The 10,806-nt window shown below is 44.9% G+C and overlaps 1 protein-coding gene across 1 annotated transcript in view; it reads left to right on the forward strand.

Moving 5' to 3' along the window:
* Positions 1 to 659, forward strand: part of SLC22A5 (solute carrier family 22 member 5) — a 29,638-nt gene extending 28,979 nt beyond the window's left edge. Inside the window, exon 11 of the mRNA XM_047850189.1 lies at positions 17 to 659. The gene's annotated coding sequence lies outside the window, so the exon portion shown is untranslated. The remainder of the gene's footprint in view (positions 1 to 16) is intronic.
* Positions 660 to 10,806: the final 10,147 nt, after the last annotated feature.

Here is a 10,806-nt window from a genome sequence, read left to right on the forward strand (position 1 = left end):
ATTTGCTTTATTGCAGGGGTCTGACCAAACCTGCAGTATCTCGAGGTATGCCTATACACCTGTTTTCTCATTTGATCCTTATAAAAAGCCCATGAGAATGAGAGGTTTCTCAGAAGTCACATGTCTTCCTGGAGTCTCAGAAGGACCCACCCCAGAAAGTCTCACCTTGGGAAGAAGAGACTTAACTCAAGTATAGTTGCTCAAGAATCTGTCAGAGACACTGGAACATCATCTCTCTGCTGGGCCAGCCAAAGGGCAGCAGCCAGGCACCGGATTAGCTCTTTTTACCTCAGAGGAAGTCTCATATGAGAAGCTCTTCTCATGAATGTGTGGGGGTGTGGGAATAGGCTGCAGGCATCAAGGATACAGTACTAAGTGCATGCAATGGTAGCAGCATTCCCCAGGGCTTGTCTACTGAAGAGCTTGGAAACATTTAATTACCATGTAACCTTTGATTAGGAACAAAATAATTCTGAAAATTCCAAATGTCATTAACCAAACAAGAAAGCAGCATGATATACAACACACTTTAAAAATTGGTGAAAGGAAGTAGAAAATTCTAACACTGTATACAATGTAGAACATTGTATCTACATTCTAACCATTGTAATACAACATAATAACCCCTAAACTCTTTAGCCATACTAAAAAGTCATCAACATCTGGATGGGGCGCCTGGGTGGCGCAGTCGGTTAAGCGTCCGACTTCAGCCAGGTCACGATCTCGCGGTCCGTGAGTTCGAGCCCCGCGTCGGGCTCTGGGCTGATGGCTCAGAGCCTGGAGCCTGTTTCCGATTCTGTGTCTCCCTCTCTGCTCCTCCCCCGTTCATGCTCTGTCTCTCTCTGTCCCAAAAATAAGTAAACGTTGAAAAAAAAAATTTTTTTTTTAAAAATAAAAAAAAAAAAGTCATCAACATCTGGAAGTCTAATCCTCCCAAGTCTGGGCAACAGCAGACTGGATGAAGGCCTCTATTTCCCTCTTCAAAGATTTTTGCAACTGCTATAAAAAACAAATAGATGAAATGGAGAAAGTGGATAATGGGGCTAATCACTAAAAGAAGTGAGGCCTGCCCTATGAGAAATGTTACAGAGAGCCCTTCAGGCTGAAATGAAAGAATACTAGACAGCAACTCAAATCCACATGAAGGAATACAGCACATGGATAAAGTGAACAACCTAAGTAAATATAAAAGGCATTAATCAATGAAAATGAGGAAATTGTTGCCAACCCTACAGAAATAATAAGGATTATAAGAGAATACTATCAACAACTGTATGCCAATAAATTCGACAATGTAGATGAACTGTATAAATTCCTAGAAACACAAACATTACAAAAAATGACTCAGGAAGAAACAGAAAATCCAAACAAACTGAAGTAGAGAGATTGAATTAATAATCAAAAACCTCCCCCCAAAAGAAATGGTGAACCAGATGGTTCTACCAAACATTTAAAGAAGAATTAATACTAGTCCTTCTCAAATTCCTCACAAAAATAGAAGAGGAGAAAATACTTCCTGACTCACTCTATGAGGCCAGCATTACCCTGAGACCAAACCCAGACGAAGACTTCAAAAGAAAACTATACATCAATATCCCTTATGAGCATAAATGTAAAATATTCCATAAAATACCAACAAACCAAATCCAGCGGCATACTAGGAGGATTATATATCGTGACCCTGTGGGATCTATCCCAGGAACACAAATATAGCTCAATGTAAAAATATTAATAACGTAATACAACACATGAATAAAATGAAGGTTTAAATAAAGGTCATATCAATTGATGCAGAAAATTATTTGACAATATTCAACCTACTTTCATGATAAAAGACACTCATCAAACTAGAAATAGAAGGGAACTTCCTCAACATGATAAATGACACCTGTGAAAACCCTATAGTTAACATTATACTCACTGTTGAAACAAAGCTCTCTCCCTAAGATCAGGAACAAGACAAGGAAGCCACTTGCTACTCCTGGAATTGTATTGGAACTTCTGGCCATAGCAATTAGGCAAGAAAAAGAAACAAAAGGTAGCCAGTTGAGAAGGAAGAAGCTACAGTAATCAAAACAGTGTGGTACTGGCAGAATGACAGAAGTAGAGACAAAACAGAATAGAGGGTCCAGAAATAAACCTTCACATATGTGGTCAAGAAGGTGATTTGCAAAGAAAGTTCCAAGATAATTCAAGGGGGAAAGGATAGTCTTTTCATCAATGAAAACAATATTGAAATATCATTTTTACCTACCCATCCTCCTCTCTGTTTAAATGCAAAGAAATGCATAGAATATTTTTCTAATATTAATAGCAATGTTTTAGATGGTAAGATTTAGGGAAGCTTTTCAGGCATTTATTATACTTTGTATAGTGTTTGCATTTCTTATAATGAGCATGTATAAGTTTTGAAGTGGTTTTTTTAAAAAATAAAACTGGAAGTAAATATGCAAGATGACAATAAAGAGGAATTTTTTTCTTCTTTTTACTTTTCAGCATTTTTTAACCACCCCCCCAACCCTCTCCCAAACCATCACCTATTTTTTAGTGTATTTTGATTCTTGAAATAACACACTTCCAGTTTTGCATTTTTCCTTCACATTCCTGCATCCATCCTTATCTCTGATTTCCCAGTCCTACCCATGTTCTAGGTTCAGCTCAAACACATCCTCTTCTTGGGCGGCACTGGAGCATATTGGCTAAGTGCCCACAGTGGGACACTGCTGGAGCAGATGTGCGGTCCAACAGGCCCAAAAGTAAGTTTCTCCAGTTACTAGCTCTATGACTTTAGGCAAGTCACTTAATCTTTCTGAGACTCGGTTTCCTCCTCTATAATAGAACAGATGATCTATCTCACTGGAGTTTTTAAAGAATTAAATTAGATCATAACATGTAAAGTGCTCAACAATAATAAATTTGTGTCGACGATAATAATACTGTTATTCCTCCAGACCTCTCTAAAGCAATCATTAGCTCTACAAATAGTCAGTCCTTATTAATTCAGTTTGGTTCCATGTGGGAAATTATAACTACCTTTGGGAGAAATAGTTTTACCCATTCATCCCTTAATGAAAGCCAGAGCCCTCAGGAAAACATACTTCATGATGCCCACACCTGCTTCTTCCTCTTTTTAGTCCAAGCAAACTAATGGTATCTAGGCTTCTTGAAAGCTTGGTTTAAAAAAAGGAAGAAGGATGGGGTGCCTGGGTGGCTCAGTCTGTTAGGCACCCAACTTAAGCTCAGGTTGTGATGTCACCATCCGTGAGTTCGAGCCCCGCATCGGGCTCTGTGCTGACAGCTCAGAGCCTGGAGCCTGCTTCAGACTGTGTGTGTGTCTCTCTCTCTGCCCCTCCCCTGTTCATGCTCTGTCTCTGTCTCAAAAATAAAACATTAAAAAAATAACAAAAAAAGGAAGAAGGAGATGGGGAAGAGGAGGAGGAAGAGGAAGAAGGAGGAGGAGAAGAGAAAAGGTAATCTCATCTACTATCAGCGTCCACACTTCACAATGAGATGGGTATGGGCTGTCTGGGGTCTGTACTTAGTGAAGGAAACATTGACTTATCAGAGAGGTCAGTGTTCAAATACTCATATTGTAGTCATGATTTCTGTTCAAGCCTGAGGTCAGCAGGATGAACCAATGTTGGACTTGAACATATCTGCCCTATCACTCTTTACTCCTGCAAGCTACTGGGGACTGCAGTCTTCATGACAGGGTCATCCTCTGGCAGCCAGCTCTCGAAGGGCACCTTGCTCAGGGAGACAGACATCAAAGTAAGAGTGCCTTTCGGAGTACCAGCTTCTTTTCCTCACTGAAAGACAGATTTCCATCGGTGTTGCCAAATATGTAAGTACTTTCCTTTAGGAACACTTATGAAACACTACGTTTTCACAGGAAACCAGGGCCACCCAAAGCAAAAATCTTCACCTTTAACTGTTTAAGAACAATTGCCCACTCGCTTTCTATTTGTTTACTTTTTCCTCCTCCATAAGAAATTTAAAGGATATTTTTGCTAGTGGTAGGTTGTATTTTTCCAGAGGCAAACAGTTTTAGTTTTGAGTTCTAAACTAAGGTTTGGAGCCTGTCCGTGGAACAAGCATTTTACAAAGAAGACCAGACACGAGCTCATGCAGAGGACATAGTTGGATAGTTCAGTAGCAAAGCACAAACACATCTCAGCAGTAGGAAAGCAGACATGGAAAATCCCTGCCCACCTGACACCTCATCCAAGATGTGCAGAATCGAAGCCCTGCAAAATGTGATCCTTTAACACAGTTCTCCAGCTCAAAGAAAGGGGTCATTGTGTCAGTTCAGGTCCTCCTAGAGCATATGCCAAGATGGGATTCAACATGCAAGAACTTACTGAGAAACATGTTTATGAAGGGTGAAGGGGAGAACGAACAGGAATAGTCAGACTCAGATTATGACGCAGCTCTGTCTCCTGTGAAAAGGGAAAGGGAAGGAAGGAAGATTGGGCAGCACGAGCTTCAAACTGCAGATGAGTTCTGAGAAATTATTGACCACACTGATGGAAATTCCCACAGTACAGATTGCCTGTTAGAGGAGGCCCACCTTGGGCAGAAATGGCCTGGCTCTGGTACCCCCACTGTGTTCATTCATTGGCTAGGAACAGCCAGAGAGCGTGTAGCCTTGTGTGAATGTTGCAGCACATCTAAAGGTGTGGCAGCCCAGGTGCCTGGGTGGCTCAGTCGGTTAAGTGTCTGACTTCGGCTTAGGTCATGATCTCACGGTCGGTGAGTTTGAGCCCCGTGTTGGACTCTGTGCTGACAGCTCAGAGCCTGGAGCTTGCTTCAGATTCTGTGTCTCCCTCTCTCTCTGACCCTCCCCTGTTCATGCTCTGTCTCTCTCTGTCTCATAAATAAATAAACATTAAAAAAATTTTTTTTAAATAAATAAATAAAGGTGTGGCGACCAGTGGCTCTCAGCTATGTTCTTGGTAGAAGGTTCTCTGGAAGAGTGATCTGTATAGGTATACAGCTACCACAATCATTCACTCAATTATGCATCCTGGGAGTCATGACTCTTATCTTATCCCTATCTCTAAGACCCAATCTACTGGCAAGTTCCTAACCATTTTACCTCCTAAATATCCTTCATGTCTGTCCATTTCTATCTCCTTCACCACTACCACCATCATCTTGCTCCCATCTGGTGGCCATCTTTCTTTTCTTTTCTTTTCTTTTTTTTTTAATGTTTATTTTTGAGAGAGAGAGAGAGAGAGAGACTGTGAGCAGGGGAGGGGGAGAGAGAGAGGCAGACACAGAATCCAAAGCAGGCTCCAGGCTCTGAGCTGTCAGCACAGAGCCCCACATGGGGCTCGAACCCATGGACCGTGAGATCATGACCTGAACTGAAGTGGATGCTTAACCGACTGAGCCACCCAGGCGCCCCCAGAACAGTCTTTTAAAAATAGAAATCAGGGTACCTGGGTGGCTCAATTGGTTAAACTTCCAACTCTTGGTTTCAGCTCAGATCATGATCTCAGTTTTGTGAGATGGAGCCCTGCATTAGGCTCTGCGCTGGCAGTGTGGAGCCTGCTTGGGATTCTCCCTCTCCCTCTATCTCTGACCCTCCCCCACTCACTCTGTCTCTCTTAAAATAGATAAATAAAAACAAAAAAAAATACAAATCAGATCTGCTTAAACAACATCAGTGATCATAGGATAAGGACCTAAGTCCTTAGCATGACCTTCAAGGCCCTGTTACAGCTTTAGCCTCCTGTGGACTTGGGTTGTCCTTCCTCTCTCTGCTCCCTCTGAGCATCAGATAGATATCTGATAGATATCAGATAGACAATCTAACCTGCTTCCAGTTCCCCAAATGTTCCAAGTTCTTTCCTGCCTCTGGACCCTTGCATATGTTGTTCCCTCTCCCAGTCATCTCTTCTCCAACCCTATGCCCCTTTACTCAGTTAACTAACCCTCATTCCTTTGCTACCAGTTCAAATATCATTTCTTTCTGCCTTCTTTGACCCTCACACAAATCCAAATCCTTTGTCATTCTCTCTCATAAGTGAATTAAATGCACTTTTGCAGCATTTAGGATGGTATTCTAAATATGACTAATTATCTGATTGACTACTTCACTATAAAGTGTGTTTTCTGATAGCAGAGACTATGTGTATTTTTGCTCATTATTGCATTGCCAGCATTAGCAAAGTGGTTGCATTTTGTAGTTGCAACAAAATATTTGTTGAATAAAGGAAGTATCTAAAAGGGTTAGTTGATATGTATTTTTTCCTTTTTATCTGAGTCACTCCAAGCGTTTTATTTTTTAACCAGCAAATTCTATTTCTTTCTCTTTGTATTGTTATCCAGCTGTGTTGCATGATCTCTCCTCATGTCTACTTCCACCATGGTAAAATCTTTGAGGGCTGGCCTTGGACTTGGATTTTGGGTCTTCGCTGATGAGCACTGCAGGCCTGGATAATGTGCTTGTTGCAAAACTTACTGTAGCACAAGATTTTATTCTAGAGTTAGAAGGCTAGGGAGGTAGGAAGGAAAAGAAAGTGAGTTGCCCCCCAAGAGTTGGGATACAAAGTTGCGCTTTGAAAGTCAAATTATAAATCAAACCCATCAAAGCAAAAATATACAAAATGCCCCCTTAAAGAGAAATAAGGGCTCCAGGACATACAAGGCCTAACAGTACTGTCACTTAGTAAGGCCTTGCTCTACCTAAAAAAGAAATACGTTCATCTGAGGAGGGACAGCCCAGGTGGCATAATAAGGAGAAATTAAGTAATACAGATGGGGCTGTCCACCAGCCACCATCTCCAAGAGAAGCGCTGGCCAGGACAGCAGGAGCGAGTGGCCTGTCCTCACAGCAGCTTGTTTGACCTCTGATGTGGAGGAAGATGCACCACACTGTCCAAGGCTGATAAGTCAGACAATTCACTCTTCTGATTCTGACTTCAAGCTCACCAAGCCACCTTCCAACAATTAGGTTCCAAATTGAACAGTTACAAGAAGAGAGTGCAGTCACCAGTCTCATGTTCCTGACTGTTTTGCATCTAACAGTAATAGTTAAGCTCCAGGTTTTGGAATCACATGGCCTTTATTTGAACACTTATATACTGTACTTACTAAGCTTGGGAATTTCCTTCATCTTTTGTAGCTCAGCTGAAAAAAATATCACAATATACTGCACGATTACAGGGAGAATTAAATGAAGCAATGCATGTAATGTACTTAGCATACAGTTTGGCAAACAGTGAATGAAATCAGTAAGTTGGCATTCTGATTTTCTACAACATAGATTTTTAATCAACACTGGAACACTGAAAAGATGAAATTTTATATCCCATAGTATCAAAGACCAAATCTGGACTCTGGGAAATTACCAAGCTGATAGACTATATGCTAGCCTTTTACCTCTTGGCACCTCTCTGGTCACATGTGTAACATCTTGTAAAAGGTAACCAGGACTTGGCTTTATCTTCTTGGATCTCTACCTCTCTTTTCCTAACCCTCATCTCCCAGACATACTTTTTATGCAGAAACAGATTTACCTCTACTTTGCTCTCGTGGAATCAAGAATGATTATCCTATCACAAGGAAGAGCTCCAAGGCTTGCCTTGATTTTTTTTTTTCTTTTTCCTTTTCCTTCATACTACAGACCAAAAGCATCATCTCCTGGAGGGGGAAACATGGGCTCTTATTTTTCTAAGATCATCATTTGGCCTGCTTCACTTCCCCATGTGCTCTTGAGGGAAATACTGCAAACACTTAGAAACCCACAGCATGAGTCACAAATCAAGTCCTCCATCATGCAGGGAATGTGCCTGAATTTCAAAGAGGCAAACCAAAGTGACTGGCAGATCAGGCAGTTAATCTGTTTTTCTGTTCCAGTTATCAGACTGCTCTATGACAAAAATGAACAAACACGTGGCAAACTGTGTTTGGAGTATGGAGTCTTAGCAACATTTTCCAAGTAGGACGGCTTACAAAAAGTATTTTCAGATCTCAGTAACTGATGCAGGACAGGGCTGTGGGGACTTGTGTCCAACTTCAACTGCAGCGGTGCTCTAAGAGAACTTGGTCCACTGGCATAATTATAGGGGCAAATTGTCAGGCTGAGTGTGAGGTGCCTTCCAAAATGACTGCAGTGCCTCCTCAGCCCTTCTAAGTCATGATAGCACAGTCCAAACTTTGAAAACTTTCTTATTATCATAGAGATCTCCAAATTTTATCAACTGACATTAGAGAATGTCTATCAAGCATCCAGAAAAACAACAACAAATATTTTCTCCCTTACATCGGTTCATTTAAGTCCTACAACCTTGACGTAGGTATGGTTATCATCCTCATCCTACAGGGAGTACTCTGCCCCAAATCACACAGCCAATAAGTGATAAGCCTCTAAATCCTTGGGTATTGATGGGCACCAATTAGTCCAGGGAGTCCAAGTCTTAAGCTTGCTGTTCAGTTTTTCTTAATCAAATGAAGAGCCCCCATTTCCTTGATACCACTGACTTTTTATTTCTCCGCTGACCCAGGATGAGGAGCCTGGTAGGTACCTCATGGTCACGACCAGGCTGTTCGAAGCGATGGTGCCGCCAACTTGGCAGAGGGATCAGTGCGCATGCCCACGCTTGGGCACAGGCCGACCCCAGCTGGCTCAGCGCCCCCACCCGAGACCCCTCAGAGGCTTGCTCCTGGTCGCCCAGGCCAAACCCGCCTCCTGAGGCCAGAAACCCACGAAGCGCCGCCACCAGCCCCGAAGCCGAAGCAGGCGCTAAGGGGCGGCCTGGGAAGCAACCCCGATGGGCCGAGGCACGGTAGGCCGCGCGGGCGAACGACGGCGCACGGCGGGCCACTCCACCTGCTGCCCGGACGCGGCCCGGGCCCTGTCCCGCAGAGATGTTCGCGCCAGGCTCGCTGCGGCGCCTCAGGTGGACGGGGTTCCCGCCCGAACGCCGCCCGGCCGCCCGCGTGCAGGCCCGAGACCTGAGCCCCCGCCTCTGGCTGCCAGCCCGCGCTCCGCGTTCACCGCGCTCGGCCGGGGCCCGCCTCTCGGCAGTTTTCGCTTTCGCTTTCCTGCCGCTGTTGTTGAGGAAAATGAAAGTGACCGTGGCCGTGGCCCGGGCCGGCGCAGCTGCCGTCGGGGCGAGGGACGCACAAAACGGCGGCGGTCGGCGAGGGGCCTGGGAACTGGAGCCGCTACCCGCGCCAGACGAGGTAAGCGCAGCCCCGTGGCGGCCGCCTCGCGGGCTCCTCCTTGCGGACCCGGCGGGCGGGACGCCAGGCGGGCCTGTGACGCACGGGCGGGTCTTGCGGGGGGCTCCTGCCGCGGGGCTGGGGCGGCGGCGACGCGGCAGCGCCCGGGCCTGCAGGGCTCTTGTCCTCCGGGCCCGGCTGAAGACCACCTGAGGGAGCTTAGAGCAGCGTACCAAGGATCTGGCAGCCCGGGGCCGAGGTCGCACCTCGGCAAGACTGGCCACGGTTCCCATCGCACGTTTCCTTTTTGTACGACGCCACCGGTCCCCCACCCCCCACCGGACTTCAGTAAAAATCGAAGTGGGGGTTGTATAAAATGCTGAGCAGAGTGCTTCACCTGAGCTCAGCAGGGAGGAACTCATAATTTACCCCTTCGTACCTGTGAGACTTCTCTTCCCCACTCAGCTCCACTCCTCCTGTAGTTTGCCTTTCTACGTTTTACAGATAGGGTGCACTTGGGCGCACCTGGGGTGCCTTCCAACCTTTCCCTGAACTGGCAGGCTTGCAGCTCGCCTCTCTTGGTCATAGGCATGGACATCAGCTAGGCCAGGCCGTCACCCTCTCCCCAATGCTCTGTTCGTGAGAAGACAGGGGCTCGCTCCAACCCTGAGGCTGGCGATAACGGTCGGGGATGGGTGCACTCAGGGACTGAGTCCTTCCCAGACCAGGAAACTTTCTGTCCACTGCATCTGCCCGCAGAAGGGTGAAAGATGAGTGCTCTCGTCCCGTTAACGCTAAGTTGATCGTGGGTGCGGGAACTGGGCTCCACCTCAAGGCTGTGAACACAACCACTGGGAAGACATGGTGGGGGGCGGTGAGATGTGTAATGTCCCCAGGGGTAAGTGAAAAAGGCAAGACAAAAGAAGGAATATATCTAGGGTATGTATGTATGTGTATGTATGTGTGTGTATATATGTATATCCCAGAAAGCCAGTTATGTGGGACAAGCATACACTGTAGAAGGCACTAAGTGTTGAAAGTAAAGTGGCTTACTTGACTTATATTCGAATGATGACGGTTTTTGTAGCCAGTACCATGAACCCCCTTTTAATCAGCGTTTGTCTCAATAAAAATGAATTCAGCCTAATCACATGGATCTGATCATAAGGCCCATTACTAAAACAAAACTTGAATAATCTTAACTTTGAAAAAAGCCATCCGAATTTGACAAAAGATGGCATAAGGTCCTGATTTTTTTTTAATTTTTTTTAACATTATTTTTGAGAGGGAGACAGAGAGCACGAGTGGGGGAGGGGAGACAGAGACAGAGAGACACTCACAGAATCTGAAGCAGAATCCAGGCTCTAAGCTGTCAGCACAGAGCCCCATATGGGGCTCAAGCTCAGTGACTGCAAGATCATGACCTGAGCCAAAGTCTGTCGCTTAATGAACTGAGCCACCCAGGCGCCCCCATAAGGTCTCGATTTTTAAAGCATGGAGGTCTTCTCCTGCCTTGCTCCAGGGCGGTGTTGAGTATTCGTTGCTTTTAGAAAACGCTGCCTTTATCATAAGGCAAAAAAATTAGATTCTTGGATTCAATCAGTTATTCCTTTTCTTCTGAATTCCATAATG

This window comes from Prionailurus viverrinus, chromosome A1 (genome assembly GCF_022837055.1).
Source record: "Prionailurus viverrinus isolate Anna chromosome A1, UM_Priviv_1.0, whole genome shotgun sequence".
NCBI classification, from domain to species: domain Eukaryota; kingdom Metazoa; phylum Chordata; class Mammalia; order Carnivora; family Felidae; genus Prionailurus; species Prionailurus viverrinus.